At 41.2% G+C, this 19,790-nt stretch overlaps 1 protein-coding gene across 6 annotated transcripts in view; it reads right to left on the reverse strand.

The window, feature by feature from the left end:
• The window catches only part of ASTN2 (astrotactin 2), a 1,018,233-nt gene that overhangs the window by 629,696 nt on the left and 368,747 nt on the right, over positions 1–19,790 (reverse strand). The window lies entirely within an intron of this gene.

Below are 19,790 nucleotides of genomic sequence, written 5' to 3' on the forward strand. Positions count from 1 at the left end.
TGGGCAAAGGGAGGCCAGTGCTCTGGCATAGTGGGTAAAGCCGTCATCTGCAGTGTCGGCACCCCATATGGGCACTAGTTAGAGACCTGATGCTCCACTTCTGATCCAACTCTCTTCTATGGCTTGGGAAAGAAGTAGAAGATAGCCCAAGTCCTTGGGCCCCTGCACCCTTGTGCGAGACCTGGAGGAGGCTCGAGGCTCCTGGCTCCTGGCTCCTGGCTCCTGGCTTAGCATTGGCATAGGTCCAGCCATTGCAGCCAATTGGGGAGTGAACCAGCAGATGGAAGACCTCTCTCTCTCTCTCTCTCTGCTTCTCCTTCTCTCTCTCTGCAACTCTGCCTTTCAAACAAATAAATAAATCTTAAAAAAAAAGAAGAAAAAGAAATGAGTAAAGTGTTTGAATTCCTCTGCTTATGAAGAGCACCACAATTTTCATTGGCCAGAAACCTAGACATCATGTTCCAGTCTCCCGTCTTCCTTTTTTATAGCATCTAAACAGCTATGTAGTCCTGTCCATCTCACACACTTCACAATCCACATCTTTCCCCCCATTTATTCTATCATCTGTTCACTTGCATTATAAGGGGAGTGTGTGTGTATCTGTCTACTTCACTTTTTGCTGAAACCCTTTCAGCTATTTTACAGCCATTGCTCACAGGATGTGATCCAAAAGCATTAGCATGGGAACTCCACATTCACACCTTTTGCACTGCCTCCTACCTGGCCTGGGTGATACAGGCTAAACTTGTGAAGGGACCCCACAGTCAACTTCCTTTATAATGTTGATATTACTTTAGGTGTTGTTTCTTTTAGATAGAACTCCATCTGTGTCTTTGTCCTCTCCCCATGACTCTTTAAACACCTATCAAAATTTATGTATCTATCTATCTACCTACCTACCTACCTACATATCTATCTATGGGGGGAGGGGAGAGGGAGAGAGGGAGAGAGAGAGAGAAACACCACACTTACATCAACTGGTTCCCTACCCAAATGCCCCTATCAGTGCCAGGCTAGGCTGAAGCTAAGAGCTGGAAACCCACTCCAGGTCTTCCATGGGGCTGACAAGAACAGGATTATTTGAGCCATCACTGTTGCCTCCCAGGATCAGCAAAGATTGAGGAGCTAAAGCCAGGTGTTAAACACAGGGACCGTAGTATGGAGACAGACACTGAACCCAGGCACTCAAATGTGGATGTAGCCATCTTTACCCCTAGGCTAAACACCCATCACTCCATTAGCACTTTCTAAGATTCACCATACATGTAAATTCCTCAGCCTAAGCAGAGGAACTACCTACGCTAATTTTGTCTCCTAAAATACCTTATGCCTCACACTATAATCTAGTAAATGGACAGTAAACTCCTTGAGAGCAAGCACCACATCTTTTATTCACTATTGTATCCCAGCACCCAACATGGTGCCTGGCATATGGTACAATCTCGATGAATGCATCACCATTTTCAAGAATAATGTTAACTATATTAGTTACCAGCACATCACTGGTACTGATCAATCAAAAAGCATTCTATCAAGCACGATATACCAACAGGTTCCAACAGCACAAGTCCTCATGACAGCTCAGTTGTTTGCAATTGTTTATATGTGTATCTATTTCTTCTTAATAAATAGTGAGCTGCTTGAGGAGAGAGATCCCCAAATCACTATCTTTGTGTCTCTCATGCCAAGCTCACAACCTAGGAATTAGATGTGGCTTAACTTCAGAACAGGATCCTTGATTTATTGCTAGCTCAGAACAATGCATGACTTATGGTAGATTGTGCATATATTTGTTGTAGTTATGTTAAATAAATGTTAAGTGAAAAAGTAAATTAAGTAAAGAAATAGTTCTGGTTTCAGGAGATGGGAAATACTTAAAACCTAAAAAATGATTCCATGAAAAAATGAATAGGTAATATCTCTTAACTGAAAATAACAAGAATTTATCTTAACCTTTGATAATATAAGAATTTTAGTAACTAAATGGGATAAGGAAGGTAACATGATGATTTCTACTGGATAGGATATGGACAAGGAGTTGGTGCCACGCACAGATCTCATCCTAAAAAGTCAACATATTATTTAACAGCCTCCACACCCACCCTAATAACTCACAGCAACAGCACTGAGTTTCAACTATATACTCCATGGCATTTATTATGGCAGGAAGAACATGTAACAAGGATTCCAGCATGAAAAACTCTTAGGATGCTGAAACAATAAGAAGGGGTATGAAAGGCAGAGAGAAGCAGGGGGCATTGAGGAGCTGGTGACCTGGACAGTGAACCAGGTACAATAGCACCTTCTTCATCCAAAAGCCAGTGTGATCAAAGCATTCCTTTGACTCATTAACCATCTACCAGAAATATCACTTGACACACAGTGACTCCCAATCTGGGGAAGAAGGCTGAGCAGCAGGAACAAAACTGCTCATTCCATTTCCCTAGGCATTTGCTGGACTAATTGTTTCCTCATGTGTCATTTCAACCTTCATAGTACCCAAGGTCTTTTAGCAGTGAACACAGGTTGTGTAGTCATACTAGCTTATTGACTCTCAGCCTTCTCACCTAGAAACAGTAGTAAAATGATTCTTCAAGAGCATTATAAGAATTAAATGAGACAGAAAATGTCAAATACCTAGCACAGTTTCTGGTTCATAGTAGGTTCTTGGTAAATGGCAATTTCTAAACCAGATAAAGGTACTTGTCTTATCAATGAAAGCAGAAACCAGGATTTATTTATCTCTTCATCCACTACATTACCAGAACATATTAGGAATTGGATTATTCTTCGCAGAAGCAGAAGACAAAAAGATTAGTGAAGGGAGGGACATAAAAAATGGAAGGGAGAATGGCAATGAACAGTATTCTGGGGCAATCAGTTACTAGGAGAATGCCTAAATCATTAGGGTTGTGTCTGAGTTAAGGAGGAAGAAACATGCAGGTCAAGCCCACACTAAGGCCAGATGCTCACAGAGCAGCCACCAGGGTTTGGTAAGTTACCATGGCAACTGGATCTGGCAGAAACTTCACAGTGAGACTCAAACAAAGGTGACTTCTTCAGAGTTCCTAGCCTAGAGATCTGGTCGTAAGTACTTAGCTCTGAGTAGGAGATATAGCCAGCAACAAGGTGGAAACATCTATCCCATAATACTCATCCTCTCCCCATGCAGACTCTATAATGCATTACTACTGTAGGAAGCAGAGACAAGAAAAGGAACCTCCACTTGCTCACTAATTATTATGACACAAGCATTTTGCCTAGCACTTATCTTTAATACAATCAATTAATTTTATTGAACATTAGTTCTACTTGGACACTCTTCTAGGCACACAGGAAATACAAATGAACAAAACCATCAACGTCCTTGAAGCTTACATTTTAATGGGGGCAAATTTCCTCATTTCACCTCCACAGCAAAGTGTTGCTACTAATGCATTTTACAGAGAACAGAAGTGCAGAGCAATTAAATGACTCACTTAAGATCACCTGAATAGTTTGTATATATCAGAGAGGGGATTAGAATAAGTCATGGTCCATCCTTTGCCTGTATCATACTATTTTCCACTACATCCCATTTCACTACTATCATGTAGTTGCAGAAAGGATGTCCTTTGGAGACACATACCTATGTTCAAACACTTGGTTAACTATAAAATCTATATTTGCCCATTGATCTAATCCTCATAAGACAAAATGGGGGAAGTCATCTTCTTTCAGAGCTGATGTGAAGACAAAAGTAAGATAACATACCTAGTTAGGAAAAAAAGGCTCAATAAACAACAGTTTCAGATCATAACATGAGGATCTTTAGATGGTAACCTGTCGCTCCCCCTCTTCGTGGAGGAACGACACAAGACCCTGCGCTGTTCTTTTCGTCTGCTCGGCCCTCCCCGGGTTTCCTGCTGGTTCTTCCCGGGTTGGCTACTATCCCTTCCACCTCCGTGGAAGGGCAGTTCCCCCTGGCCACATTCCCCACTTCCGCAGGGGAGCGGCACACCGCCGGCCGGCTTTCTCGGGGGCTGCACGGGTTCCCTTAGATGTTCCCCATAGATGTTCCCAGTGCATGCCGTCTCTCTCCTCCTTTATAGTCCTCCTCCGCCAATCCCAACTCGGCTGCCCACACGCCGAGTACGCTGCTCTCCTCCAATCAGGAGCAAGTCCTACAGTTTATTAGCTGAACTGGAGGCAGCTGTGCGGAAGCTGTTTACTTCTCTCCCAGCGCCATATTGTGGGAGAGCAGATGCATAGAATAAGTCTTAATTCCAGTAACTCAGTCTAGTCCGGTTGCTCCCCACAGTAACCATCACAGTTGTCCCTAGTTCATGTCCCTACTTACAGTTCCCTTCCTGTACCTTGCAGGAGAACAAGCTGTGCTGTGGGAGTAGAATTCTACCAGAGCGTATCAACTGCTGGGATGGGAGCACATTGATGATCTAATTTCCTTTTTATTTCCCCTCCCTCCAACCCCTCAAGTTCTCTAGTGGCAGTAGAAAATGGCATAAAATGCATTGCTTGAGAAATTCAAATGGAAATAACTCAGCACTGTTGATCCACACACTGCCTATAATTTGGGGTTTCATTGATTCTTGGTTTGGAAATACCAGGTTGAGAGAAGAAAATCAGATTTAAGTTAAATTTAGAAAAAAATCAATCACAAAATGAAGAAAATAGATCCAGATTCATTAAACATCTCTGTGTGGAAAACCTAAAGTAGCTATGCTCCCATTGTTTCCTTCCTCCTAAAATCCCTAGGGGACAAGAATCTGGGCGCGATTTCTTTCTTTCAATGGCATATGGGGTTGGGGTGAGGGACTGTAATTCTAGAAATCCAAAACATCTGAGCAGAAGCACCTAGGAGGTGGAAAAAAGCTACTTAAGACAGGAGAAAAAAGACAGGCTTTGGTTCTAGACATGGAGATTTAAAATTAAACTCTTGCCTAACCTTTGACAAGTCACCTAAGCTCTTAAAACCTCAGTTTTCTAACTTAAAATGACAATGGCATTACCTGAAAGAATATCTGTGTGTATTAAATGGGACATCATAATGACAGTACTTTGCACTCTGACACATACCCAAGACTCTGTAAGTTCTCTGTGTCTTTCTTTTCCCTTCATTTCCTCAAAACCTCACTGTCCAGCACTTGGCTTCTGCAGGACACGGTATACTTCCAGAAATGCTGGAATACTGGCTTTTTTATTATCTACAAGCCCTTGTGGACAAATCATCTTGCTCCTCTGAGACTCAATGTCCATATCTGGAATTAAATCATTTAGTCAGTTGTCATCTATTGTGTATCTTTCATATGTCAGACCTCGCATTTTGTGACCACCTATTATTTCATGTGCTTACTGTTTGACTGAATAGAGTAGGTGCTCAATAAATATCTATTGAATGAATGAATGCATGAACGAATGAATGTTTAAGTGTTGTTTCCCTTTCTACCAAGAGATGTCAGTATTGAAATAGTGTTGTTTTTCTCCCCAGAGTCAAATGTATTCAGTCACTTTCTCTGGCAAGGACTGGTCTTTGCCTGGTCAGAAGTTATACAAAAAGCACTTGTTGAGGCCACCCATCTGCCCGCATAGCTACATGACCACTAAAGATTGCTGAATGCCTCATTAACCTCACTGAGTGTCTCGTGGGATTTCTCCTGCACCTGCGCTCCAGTGCTTCTCTGCTTCTCTGCTGTATTTCTGGAAACTAAAATTGGGACACATTGTCTGACAAGTGCAAGTGTCATGCTGGAGGCAGGAAGAAAGAGTATTTGAAATTGAGGCTTTCTCAGAAACTCTAGGGTAGATGGCCCCATATCCTCAGCCTGTCTCTTATGTCTGGATTCTCCATGCACTACTTCAGTGTGATGTCTCAATGTTGGCCAATGTTTCTGCCATCTTGCTGACCTGGGTACATATCTCTCCCCATCTGCCCTTCTCCATCTCTGCTGTGAACTAGTCCTTGATTCTCTGACCTTGATACTCTTAAATCCATGGTATCCTTTAAATTGTATGTGATTTCTCCGATCTCTCATCTTTCATGGGTTTATCCTACAGGAGAGTGATGTAAATATTCAGTCATCTCTCATATGCCTACTTTCAAAAGCAGCAAAAGCAACACTTAGAAAGCAGTGATTCTATTCTCAGGTAGCTAATGTTCAAAGAGTCCTAGAATCTCACTCTATGGGCCAACTTTTGCTAACCAAGTTAAGTAGGATGCTTTTAATTCCTCCACTTCAGAGTAGGTATTTAGTTAATTACAGGTGGCAGTTAGGTTGCCTTAAGCTTTCTTTCCTTCAAACCAAATATTTCTAACTTTATTTCTCTAAAGTCACATTTTGAGTATCTTTATTATACTATGCAATTATTTTCTTTTTTATATTCTAAATGGTACTGATATTTTTAAACATTTCAGAATACTTCAATTTACAAAACAAAATTTGTGAGCCAGTTTCCTTAAGTGACTTTCTAAGTTAAAAATAGACCACCTCCTCCTCCTCATCATCATCATCACTAACATTTATAACATTTATAACTTCATATACAATCATCACTAACATTTATGACAATATTTGTGGGTCCAACAATGTAATTAAAATTATTTCAGGCAGCATTTCACTTATTCTTCATAACAGCTTCATAAGATGGCTTATATTATTACTGAAATTTAAATGTAAGGTAAATGAGGCTACCTCTTGCCAAAAGCCAGGCAAAAGTCCCAGGGTGATAGGGCTGATCCAGAAAATCATTTGACTTCAGCCTCCAACCTGATAAACAATACCACCCACAAATCCCTATCAACCTCTGGATACAGACTAAGCAGTGTGGAAGTAAAACCCTACCTGCTGAACTACTTACAGTTCTCAGTTTGTGTGGACTTATTATTATCATTATCTCACCTGATGCAGATCTTTCTATTTTTATTATTTATTTGACAGTAGAGTTATAGACAGAGAGAGAGACCGAAAGAAAGGTCTTCCTTCCATTGGTTCACTCCCCAAATGGCTGCCACGGCCGGCGCTGTGCCAATCCGAAGCCAGGAGCCAGATGCTTCTTCCTGGTCTCCCATGTGGGTACAGGGACCCAAGCACCTGGGCCATCCTCCACTGCCCACCCGGGCCACAGCAGAGAGCTGGACTGGAAGAGGAGCAACCAGGACTAGAACCCGGCACCCATATGGGATGCTGGCACAGCAGGCAGAGGATTAACCAAGTGAGCCACTGCGCTGGCCCCGCCTGATGCAGATCTTTCAACATCATCTTCAAAGAGACCTCCGTATAACCAGAGAACTTTAAAAGGATGACAGACAGTAAGCTAAATGGCTCTTCTTCATCCTTCCTCTGCCCTAGAAAAGACTACATGGCCTGGTCACCAGAGTATACCCTTAGCTAGTTCTGCTTCATGAATAAGGAGAGTTTCAAAAGCTCAGGCTTGGATAGTTGGCACAGTGATAGTTAAATTCACTGGTGGCAGTCACTGAATAGGGCTACAAACAATTGGTTCTCAGGATTTCTCTGTGGACATTTCAAGTAGATGTGCCTGCAAATGCAAACGTAACTTCAAGGTAGTGATGATGGAGATGTTGACAATGGTGTTGGCGACGAAGATGCTACAGAAGATGACATCTATTTTTGGTTCTTATTATTTTATGAATGATTTCCAAATATCTCATTAACATTCCATCAAATTCCTATTCAGTCAATGATGTTGTTATCCCCAGTAGACAAATAAGGAAACAGAGACTTGATGGTGAACTCATATTCAAATACCAAAGGAGCCTAGAAACTATGACTCCTGATTCAGAGTGCTCATTCGAAGACACTATGCTGCAAATGCCTGGCCTCTCTCTCACTGGTAGGGTGTGAAGGTAGGATCACAATCTGCAGCCCCTGCCTTTTGATCCATTTTTCTCACAAATATATATTTGTCACAAACTTGTGACAAACGCTGTCTCAAGTCAGTGCAGTATTTCCCATGAAACGAGATATATCTTGAAAAGAAAATTTTCCATGCTCAAAAAAATCTGGGACACACTACATTCTGCATCCCCTCTTAATGTGCCAGAGTATATACTTGGTATTAAGGTCTCTGAAAAGGCTTGCATTAAATTATGTTTCCTGCTGTTTCTCCAAAGTATTAACATATTGCAGAACCATCAGTCTATGAAACAAAGTAAGGAAACAGTGTGCTAGTTCAATCATTTATGCAAAGTTTGTATAAATAGCAATATCAGTATATTCCAATAATGAACTGCTGCCCCCATGCCAGGCACTGTGTTTAAGATTGTATGGACATAATTCCATTTAAGCTTCCCAACAGCCAAACAACTCAGAGATTACCACTTTCATTTAATAATGGAAAACAAGATTTGGCTATTGTTAGGAAGTAGAGAGTGACGTTTCAATAGTCATATTTGTCTGGCTTCAGAGTCTGTACTCTTCTGGCCCCTAAGTGTTAAAGTCATAGAAAAATGCAAAGAGAGAAAAGAGGCAGGTACAAGAGGCAAGTTCAAGAGGTTAAAGACTATTCAACTTATATTTAGCAGGCTGATGGAATGCATTAAGGTAAAGCAAAAGATCCTGTATTGAAAAGATGAAATTGCAGTACAGATGAATACCATAGAGGAGATAATTCAAAAGAGCTAAGGTTCTAGAAAGGCTCAGAAATAAATGGCAAAGGTGGAAGGCAGGTTTCAGATTTATGGTGATCACCAGCATGTACCGACGAACCAAAAATGCTATGTTTTAAAAAGATGCCGCTGGCTGATCCCCATGTTAGCCCTTTTACCATCGTAGGCTGTCTACCTGCATCACAACATTCAGTCCACAACACTGACAGAATGGAGAGTGACAGAGGAGTGTTAGGGACCAAGTAGTGCTAAGAGGCAGAGCAGAAGAGCAGCCACAAGTTTCCATGGCTACCAAGGAAGATCAGGACCAATCACCTCCTATGAAAGGCACATTTCCACCTCCTCTGTATCAGAACTTGCAAAAAAGTCAATGTTACATTCTTCTAAATGTCAGTGGATTTGGCCCAAGGTTGGTGAAAGCAGAAGCAGAGAAATAAAATTTGTTGTGCATTTAATATGTGCTAGGTCCGATCTGGTGTCATTTGCTTGCAGAATCTCTTTTATTGTATATGAGCACTGAGAGTCCCAGCCTTTATTTGACATTGGTAAAAAGGAAAGCTTGGAGGGTTTAATTGACATTCTCAGTCTCAGAACTAGTAAAGGACAGATATGGAAGATGAATCAAGACCTACTGACCTGCAAGCTCATTTTTTTCTTCTAAGCCTCCATAGCTTCCTGCCCCTGTAGACCCATGATGACTATTGCTGGCCATACTGCTTCTAATGAGAGGAGGATTTCTCAAGATCTGTGTTCAGTCCTCTTTACCCCTTTCTCCTAACACTAACACTGTTCCTAAGAAGTAATGGGAAATGGAGTTCTACCTGATAGTCCATAAATCCTCTACTGCAGTAAGATTTGTCTGTTCCCTTTCTCTGTGGGTAGCCACATGCATTCCCCTACTTTTCCACAACGTTCAAGATAGATCAGCTTTTCAAGGCCAAAGGGAATGCCCATCTCCTAGACATCTGCCTTTAACATCACAAGTCACAGGAATTTAATATTCTCCTTAACTCCTATCTCACATATCATTTGTTCTAAATGATTCACAGGACCTGAGATTGACAGGGTACTGTAAAGGCTTTTACCCTAACCTGCTATAGAATGCAGATACTTTACTGCAATGTCTTCCTCGTGGTCATCCAACCTGTGTTTGAACATCACCAAAACTGGAGCTTGTGAATTCAAAAGAAAATATATTAGAGATGAGAAGGATGAGGGAGAAGAGGAAAAGGAGGAGGATGGTGATGATAATGACATTTGCTTTTGATGACAGCAGTTACTAGATATGACATTTTGTACAGATAATACATATATTACTTTATTTTATCGATCAGAAAGGTTTGCTGGCTCCTCATTTTACAAATGAAAAAACTGAATCTACCCCAAGGCTAGAATGCTATTGAGAGGCAAACTTGAATTCAAATCTAGATCTGGATTTTAAAATTCTAGTGCTTCTATGTGGTCTCCCTTCACTGATAACACCCAAGGCAAAGACTCTCTCAATGCTGAATGAAAATCTACTCAACAGCTGTAACCAGTTGAATATATTCCTGCCTCCAGGGGCTCTGTAAACTAGCTGCTACCCCTTCTCTCTCATACAGCCATTGGTTGAATACATAAAAGAGACTCTCTACCCACCTTTGATTCAAAACACAGATTCTACTACTTGCCTCTCACATGAAGGAAATATTCACAGGTCCAGAAAAAACAGAGCTGGAGGAGTCAATTAGATCAGCTGCTCAAATCCATCATGTTAAGATTAGGAGGAGGAAACTGAGCAGAAGTAGGAAGGAGAGAAGCCTTAACCAAAGTTAGTTTTCCTAGAGCCACAGATAGATCCCACCCACCGCAGCTCCCAGAACAATATTCTTCACTTCAACATTATGAATAGTTGTTGTCTTTCCCTACCTCAATCAATATCTTCTGGAACAAAGACAGTGTACCTAATGCTTCTCTAATCCCATGTGGCACTGGCTGTAGTATCTCATAAAGGACTAGATATTAGATGGGCCCAACTGGGACATTTTGGCAAACACCAACTTGTAATTAGGATGAACCATATCCAAACATCCCCACAAAAAGACTATAATAGACTGGTACAACTCGGATTGTGGTAATGGAACATGGACTATAAATTTAGAGAAAATTAGATTTGAATACCAGTTCTGTCATTTTCTAGTGAACCTTCAGGAATTCCATTTTCCTCATCTGTAAAATGGGAATAACATCTATTTGACAGAATCATTAGAAAGATTAAATAGGGTAATATACACTATATAACAGAAACAAAGATTATCTGCTTTGTCACCACCATCACCATCACCACTTCCACCACCACCACTACCCATACCACCACCATCAACAGTATTACATGCTAATTTGATATCACATGCACATTTGATATCACATGCTAATCCTTTTCAATCAAAGATTTTCTGTTTTCTAACTGACCTAAGTAACAAAACTTTATGTATCCCAGGAAAGCTTTATAGGTTTCCTGTTGCCTATATTGAATTTAACTGCTTAAAAGGAGCTAGCTTCTGCAGTTCAATACACAATAGCTAAGATATGGAATCAACCCAAATGTCTGTTAACTGAAGACTGGATAAAGAAATTATGGGATATATATATATATATATACACACACACACCACAGAATACTATACAGTGGTAAAAAAAAAAATCAAATCCTGTTGTTTGCAACAAAATGGATGCAACAGGAAACCCTGATCTTTGGTAACTAATAAATCACTTAAAAGGTATCTATAGGCATGAAACTGACACTTTGAGATGCGTTGATTTTGAACAGCCCTTGCCTTTGTTGTGTCTGAGACACAGCAAACAGAGGAGCACGACACATTGATAAAATTTGATGGTCCTTTATTGCCAGTGGTGGAGAGCAGGCTCATGCCCAAAGAACTCTCGATCCCAAAGCCCAAAGCAACAGAGTTTATAAAGGAAAAAGCCACAAAATCAGGAGGAGAATACATGGTTACCAGGGTCAAGCTAACCTAAAACCTATGTGAAACTAATATCAATTATAATCTTAACAATACTAGTTACAATCTTAACAATCTGAATTATAATCTTGACATTATTCCAGGTATTGGCTTAAATCATATGTAGGACATAGACAAATTACATTTTTATAATTAACCTAGGTACAGTCTATCCATTTCCAAGCTTAACAATCATGCTGGGGGTTTCTATGCTTTGCCAAGTGTGATGCAGGTTGCCAAATGTGATGTAGTGGACTGTTATTGTATGAGTGTTTTAGATCATAGTTTCATACCAGGGTCCCATGATGGGTGGCAGGTGCCTTCCTAGGATGGGGTCTCAGGTGCTCCAAAATGGAGTATCTACTATCAAGGTGTTATTTCATATTGACTATGTATTGAACTATTTACTTAGTATAGAGTTAATCTTATGGGTATAAAGTTAATTGAAGATAGTTCTTAATAAAAAATACGAATGGGAATAGGAGAGGGAAGAGGAAGAAGGGTGAGAATGTGAGTGGGAGGGCAGGTAGGGTGGGAAGAATCACTGTTTCTAAAGTTATATTCATAAAATGCATGCAGTTTGTGTACCTTAAGTAAAAGGTTTCCAGGAAAAATAAAAAATAAATAAATAAGTTACATATAAGAAAGGAGCTAGCTACATCTGATTAGATTTGATCTATAGCTTTGGTTTTTTAAAATGCTCAGGTTTAATTTACTTTGACCAAATGATTTAAATCTGACACTTTTACATCTAAACCCCCCAAAACTAAGTCTTTAACATTGAGGCTTCCAGCTAGATCCCTGGAACTCTCACAAGACAAGACTGTCTATTGGGAAAGATAGTAACTGACTTATATTTTGTGTTATCCAGGATTAACTAACCAAAACCCATCAAATTCCAGGCAATACTTCAGACAACGCCCCCAAGGAAGCCCACATTGTACCAGGGACCCTTAGATCCAACCCTTAGAAGAATGCCCTGCTGCTGTCCCTCCATGATGCCCCTTTTCAGCATGAAGCAGCCAGAGCAGTCCTCACCCCACATCCCTAACGGAAGTTAGGGTCCATTCTACTGGCAGAGGGAATGTGAGGAAGCAGACAGGTTAATAGGCCATTAGGTTGGTTGCAGTCAAAATGAGAAAAGGGGAAAACTATAAGATGATGCAAAATGCTTGTTTCTCCCCTAAGCTGCCTTTAGCAAGACAAAAGTACCCATCCCACCCTTCTGAGTTCCTAGTTTCATCATGAATGCATAAGAAGAAGTCACTTATCCCACCTTTCTAATACTCTTTTGTTCTTTCCTGAGCAAGCAAGACAGGGCAATCAAGATTACAAATCCAGTCTTTTGATGAGTTTTGTCCCAGCCTACTAACTGATGGTTAGCTGCTATTCTATCCCTGTACTCCGCCCCACAAAACTGTGCTTAGAAGACTCCAATGGCCACTGTTTCTTGGGTTTCCCTCTCTGAACCACCTTCCTGGCTGCTGTGGCAAGAGGTTCCTGACTTAAATAAATCTCTTGCTTTGCTCTCAAAAATAAGTTCATTAATATAGACTCTGACCTTTGTGTCCAAAAGATCATCTGCATGAATTCAGGATGGATCAGAAGTGAGAGAACAACCATGGGGCGTGGAGGATACTGAGTTTACAGTAAGAGATCAAAACACATGCACAACACCTAGAATGTGCTAAGCCTCTGATGGACCCTTTGAACTCTGTGTTTAATTTGTTTCTCCTCATTTTATGGATCAAGAAACTATGTTCAGAGAAGAGGGAGGACTGGTTCTGCTCAAAGTCACACACCCAGTAAGCAGCAAAGTTGGTTGCAACTCAGATGTGTATGATGTGCTAATACAGATAAGTGGTCCATGTTCTGAAGAAAGTGGTCATGATTGGAACACGACCCCATCAAGAGAGAACACCTTGAAACAAGAAAGACAGAGAGGCCTTTGATATGGGTGCCCTAGAATAATTAAACACAGATAAAGGGAAACGAAACAGATGTTCTGCATTTGCAGAACCAAGCCATGGAGTCTTATCACTTGGAATGAATTGTTTCACTTTCTCCTTAAAACAATCCCCTGAGGTATATATATCATTATCCCCATTGTACAAAAACAAGGAACATGAAGCTTAGGAAGAAGAGACACTTGTTCCAAGCTGCACACACAGAGGCCCTGGGATTCAAGCCAAATCTGCTTGACCCCAGAAACATCTTTGCTTCTGTGAGTTCTTACTGGGCTTGTTTATCATCAAGGTCATTTGCAAATCTAAGAAACCATAAGGAGCCTTGGCTTGAGTAGGGAGGTTCCAAAGTTCTTGCCCAGTACCCAAACCCTCACTCTGGAAAATTAAGATGTTGTGGCCCTGTAGGGGACAGGGGATGCTGTCCTTTCCTGGGTACAGTGTTCAGCTGCAGAGCACTGGATGGAATTTATTAGAATAAACATGCCCATCCTCAGCTCTTTAAATTGAGAGGATTTTTTTTTCTGTATTTCCAATCTACTTCCTCAAATCACTAACATTTCAGTAAAAGCATGTTTCATTGTGTTTAAACAGCCATCTGGAGATAAACAGCTTTGCCTTTAGACCTTTGAGGAAGGAATATAAAAAAAACATAAAAGAAGAAAAAAATAAGAAAGGAAAAAAATGTTATGTTAAGCATTTCTGCCCAAACACATTTCTACACAGAGGCCTCTACCAATTTCAGGCTGATATTCTCGGCAGAAAACCTTTCAAGCCTGCTGGTTTAAATATATCACCTCCAAAAGAACAACAAGGGCCTCAGCCTAAGGGGCATTCTAGAACCACTTCCTGTCTTGTGTTTGAGTGTGAAGACAACGTCTGAAGGTTGTGTAAAGACCTCCCTTCTCTGAATCTGGAGCTCCAACTTGAATGCAACTTGAAAGCAGACCATCGTTGCTCACCAGGAACCATTGAGTAAATCCCTCTATGCTGCAAGACTCCTGTTTCTCCATCTATAACAGGAACAATGCCAATCATTCAACAAATATTTATTGAGGGCCCACTCTTCAATGAACTCTGTGCTGTGAGCTGGGGATACAGATATCAGAGCCATCAAGGATTTTGATAGAAGACCCCTGAAGAGAAATGGCAAAGGTCAGTGCAGAGAGGAAAAGACCTAACCCAGGATTGAGGGTCATAGAATGATTACCAAGAGGTGAGGCATGTAGCATACATAAGCATTAGCTGAGTAGAAACCAGAGAAGAAATTTTGGAGAAAGGAATAGTAGGGCTCTGCACATAAATAGTATGGTGGAAATATCAGGTACAAGTAGTGTAGTGTAGACAGCAGCACCCAGGAAACTAGGTGGGAAGAGATCACAAAGAAAGTTACAGTCCATCATAAGGAAAGAAGGCTTCATCCTAGATAATGTCTCAAGTCCTCTCAAGCCAGCCCTCCAAGCCACATGCAAGCCTGAAACATAGCCTCACTCATTTACTTTGACAACAAAAATGTGGTTAAGTACCTACTCAGTGCCAGCTATTATGCTAGGTGTTGGAGACACAGTGGGGACTTCCTAATCCCAAAGGGTGAGTTATCAGGCATATTGGGATCTGAAGCCATTGTACAAGGGATGAGATCTACAACATGTATCTCTAACTGGAGAACAAGGAGAGGAAATTGGGCTAGAAGAAGAAATCTTAGTCTGCAAAAGCATCATGTAAGAGTACCAAACAATGTCTACATCAGAGGCAGCTGAAGGATATACTAGATGGAGTAAGAGATCATGAGCTTGGTGATAAGTCACTCATCCAGTACATGAACTACAAAGACACATGAAGAATATTCAGGATCACTAGCAATCAGGGAAATGCAAATCAAAACCACAATGAAGTTTCACCTCACCCCGGTTAGAATGGCTCACATTCAGAAATCTACCAACAACAGATGCTGGCGAGGATGTGAGGAAAAAGGGACACTAACCCACTGCTGGTGGGAATGCAAACTGGTAAAGCCACTGTGGAAGACAGTTTGGAGATTGCTCAGAAACCTGAATATAGCCCTACCACATGACCCAGCCATCCCACTCCTTGGAATTTACCCAAAGGAAATTAAATTGGCAAATAAAAGAGCTGTCTGCACCTTAATGTTTATTGCAGCTCAATTCACAATAGCTAAGACATGGAATCAACCTAAATGCCCATCAACAGTAGACTGGATAAAGAAATTTTGGGATATGTACTCTATAGAATACTATACAGTAGTAAAAAAAATGAAATCCGGTCATTTGCAACAAAATGGAGGAATCTAGAAAACATCATGCTGATTGAAATAAGCCAGTCCCAAAGGGACAAATATCATATATTCTCCCTGATCGGTGACAACTAACTGAGCACATAAAAGGAAACCTGTTGAAGTGAAATGGACACTATGAGAAACAATGACTTGATCAGCCCTTGTCCTGACTGTCAAGAAACAACTTACTATTTTATTCCTTTTAGTATTTTTTGTTCTACTTGGTACAATTGGTTAAACTCTTTGATTAACACACAATTATTCTTAGGTGTTTAAAATTAACTGAGGGGTGATCTCTGTTAAATATAAGAGTGGGAATGAGGGAGGGAGGAGATGTACAGTTTGGCACATGCTTACTCAGACTTACCCCGATGGTAGAGATGGAAACGTGCCAGAGAATTCTAATTCAATTCCATCAGGGTGGCATATACCAATGCCATCTTACTTGTTAAAGTGATCAGTTTAAGTTCATAGTTGATCAAAAAGATAGGATTAAGTGTCAAAGGGATTACATAAATAAGACCAGTGTCTGCGAATAATAATTGATAGAATTAAAAAGGAGAGAATGATCCTACATGGGAGGTGGGATACACAGCAGACTCATAGAATGGCAAATGCCCTGAACAGCACTCTGGCCTCGGAATCAGCCCTTAAGGCATTCAGATCTGGCTAGAAAGCCCGTGAGAGTTTTCGCAGGCATGGAAAGCCAAGACACTCTGGCAAAAAATGACCTAGATGGGGGGTCTCTGTGAATGAGATCCCAGCAGAAAGAATGGGCCATCAAAGAAGGAGATACCTTTCTCTGAAGGGAGGAGAGAACTTCCACTTTGAATATGGCCTTGTCCAAATAAGATCAGAGTTGGTGAACCCAAGAGGCTTCCATAGCCTTGGCAGCTCCTGACAAGAACCTCAGATGATTACTGACGTCATAAATAAAAGTGTCAATTGTTAAATCAACAATGGGAGTCACTGTGCACTTACTCCCATTGGAGGATTTCTGTCCTTAATATGTTGTACTATGTGAATTAATGGAAAAACTAATATTCAGCCAGCGCCGTGGCTCACTAGGCTAATCCTCTGCCTTGCGGTGCCGGCACACAGTGTTCTAGTCCCGGTCCGGGAGCCGGATTCTGTCCCGGTTGCCCCTCTTCCAGGCCAGCTCTCTGCTGTGGCCAGGGAATGCAGTGGAGGATAGCCCAAGTCCTTGCGCCCTGCACCCCATGGCAGACCAGGATAAGCACCTGGCTCCTGCCATTGGATCAGCGCGGTGCGCCAGCTGCGCGCCTGCCGCAGCAGCCATTGGAGGGTAAACCAATGGCAAAAGGAAGACTTTTCTCTCTGTCTCTCTCTCTCTCACTGTCCACTCTGCCTGTCAAAAAAAAAAAAAAAAAAAAACACCTAATATTCAAACAGTACTTTATACTTTCTGTGTCCGTGTGGGTGCAGTCTGTTGAAATCTTTACTTAGTATATACTAAATTGATCTATATATAAAGATGATTGAAAATGAATCTTGATTAAGGATGGGATGGGAGAGGGAGTGGGAGATGGGATGGTTGTGGGTGGGAAGGAGGTTATGGGGGGAAAAGCCCCTGTGATTCAAAAGTTGTACTTTGGAAATTTATATTTATTAAATAAAAGTTGAAAAAAAAAAGAAACAAGTACATGGACTAGAACAAGCTCATGTTACCTGAACTAAAAGGAAGATTTTGTTTGGAGAAAAGGAAAGTATTGAGATATGAACTTCAGTAGAAGTACTGAGATATGTACTTTCTTTTATTTATTTATTTATTTTATTTGACAGGTAGAGTTACAGACAGTGAGAGAGAGAGAGAGACAAAGAGAAAGGTTTTCCTTCTGTTGGTTCACCCCCAAATGGCCGCTACAGCTGGCGCTGCGCTGATCCAAAGCCAAGAGACAGGTACATCCTCCCGGTCTCCCACGTGGGTGCAGGGGCCCAAGCACCTGGGCCATCCTCCACTGCCCTCCCGGGCCACAGCAGAGAGCTGGACTGGAAGAGGAGCAACCAGGACTAGAACCCAGCACCCATATGGGATGCCAGCGATGCAGATGGAGGATAAACCAAGTGAGCCACGGCACCAGCCCCCGAGATATGTATTTTCTAAATAGCTCTAATGCCCACTGCTTCTGGTGTTCCTGCCCTTGTGTAATCCAATTCCCTAGTGACTTGTTCTGTCAAATGGAATACAGGAAAAGCTATAGGACACTGATTTCACTGCTGGGTTACAAAGTGTTGACTTCTATTTTGCTCACACTGTCTTGGTCTCTTCTCACTTTATTGCTCTGGACAAACCTTGTGAACAGCCCTACAGAGAGGCCCAAATGATAAGGGGCTGAAGTTGGCCTCTGACTCATTGGTATTAAGGAAGGACCTGAATCTCACTGACAACCACATGAGTGAGTTGAGAGGCAAGTCAAATCTTGAGGTGACTACAGCCCTGGTTGGCAACTTCAGGTCAGCCCCATGAGACATCTTGGGCTGGAGGACCAGTCATAAACTGCCTGGATTCTTGACCTCCAGAAACTGTGACATAATAAAAGTCTGTTGTAATTTCAAGAAGCTAATTTGCATGTTATTTATTACAAAAAATAGATACCAAGTCCTATAACTGAGAGAGGCTGAAAAGTGTCTATCCCTAGCAGGAGATTTAGAGATTTTAAGTTTAGAAGGGACTTATGGGCATTTAAAAAATATTCCCCAAGCTGATGGTACATTCCAGACCTTGGGCAAGTCATAAGACTTGCACTGGAGCCAGGCGGAGTCCTGCTCTGGAGGAGCCACAGTCAGGGCAGCAAGAAGATCAGTAGGAAACATAATTACACTGTGCTGTTAACGTCTTGGTTGTTTTACTGAAGAAGTCAAAACAATTGTAACATCTGAGAGGAAACGGCCTGTGCAGATTGCTTGACAAAATCAGGGCTGGCTTCATGGAGGCAACATACGAGCTGGTTGTTTTATCGTCACAAAGGCAGCTATCTCTGAAGAGCCTGTGTTCATACATCAAGCCTGGAGTGATATTGGTGAAACGGAAAGCTTGTGAGCTCTGCAATCAGGAAAATTAAGTTTGATACCCAGATCAATAATTGCTTAACACTATGAACTTGGGAAGTCAATACAAGGGAAGAGCTTAGAAAATAACCCTTAGAGATCTACATGGCTGGCATCAAGCACCAGCGCTGTACAGTACTAGTTGAGACGCTGGTACAAGTGATTTTATAATTATTCAAAGCCTCGACATCCCCATTTGTAAAGCAGAAGTAATTAAAATGCCCAGTTCATAAGATTACTTGAGATGAAGCAAGAAAATTTTAGCACAGTGGCTGATATTAAGAAAGTCCTGATAATTGTTAGCTAATATCACTGAAAGTTATTTAACTTCTTCATGTCTCTTTATGCATGTAAAGCTGCCAGTACGTTGCTCAGTATATATTGAGTATTTAGTGACTGCTTGCTGCCTTAATTATTACAATTATTAGCAAAGTCCCTAGATCCAGTGAATTTGCATAGTTCCCCTGGCTGAATGGCTGGTCCAACATGATGTATTGAAGCCACGAGAGCTTGTGCATTTGTAGCCCCCTACCCCATGCTCATGGCTCTCAGTTCCTTGTAAAGGCATGGATGGAGCACAAATTATTCCTGAAAAACCAACTGTGCTGAGTCAGGGACAAGGTAGCAGTGGTTCCCCAAGCAACTATAATTCAGGTGCTACACATATCTAGAGTTTCTTGCATGTGCCATTAAATTTAAGGGGCAGCAATAACAGTAACAACATTAGCACATATTTATTTATAAAGTACCCATACCTGAATATCCTGAAGCAAAAAAAATAGAAATCCTACAAAATTTTATAGAAATCTTTGTATATATGTGAATGTATGAATAAG

This window comes from Oryctolagus cuniculus, chromosome 1 (genome assembly GCF_051225735.1).
Source record: "Oryctolagus cuniculus isolate XC-2025 breed Fujian yellow rabbit chromosome 1, ASM5122573v1, whole genome shotgun sequence".
NCBI classification, from domain to species: domain Eukaryota; kingdom Metazoa; phylum Chordata; class Mammalia; order Lagomorpha; family Leporidae; genus Oryctolagus; species Oryctolagus cuniculus.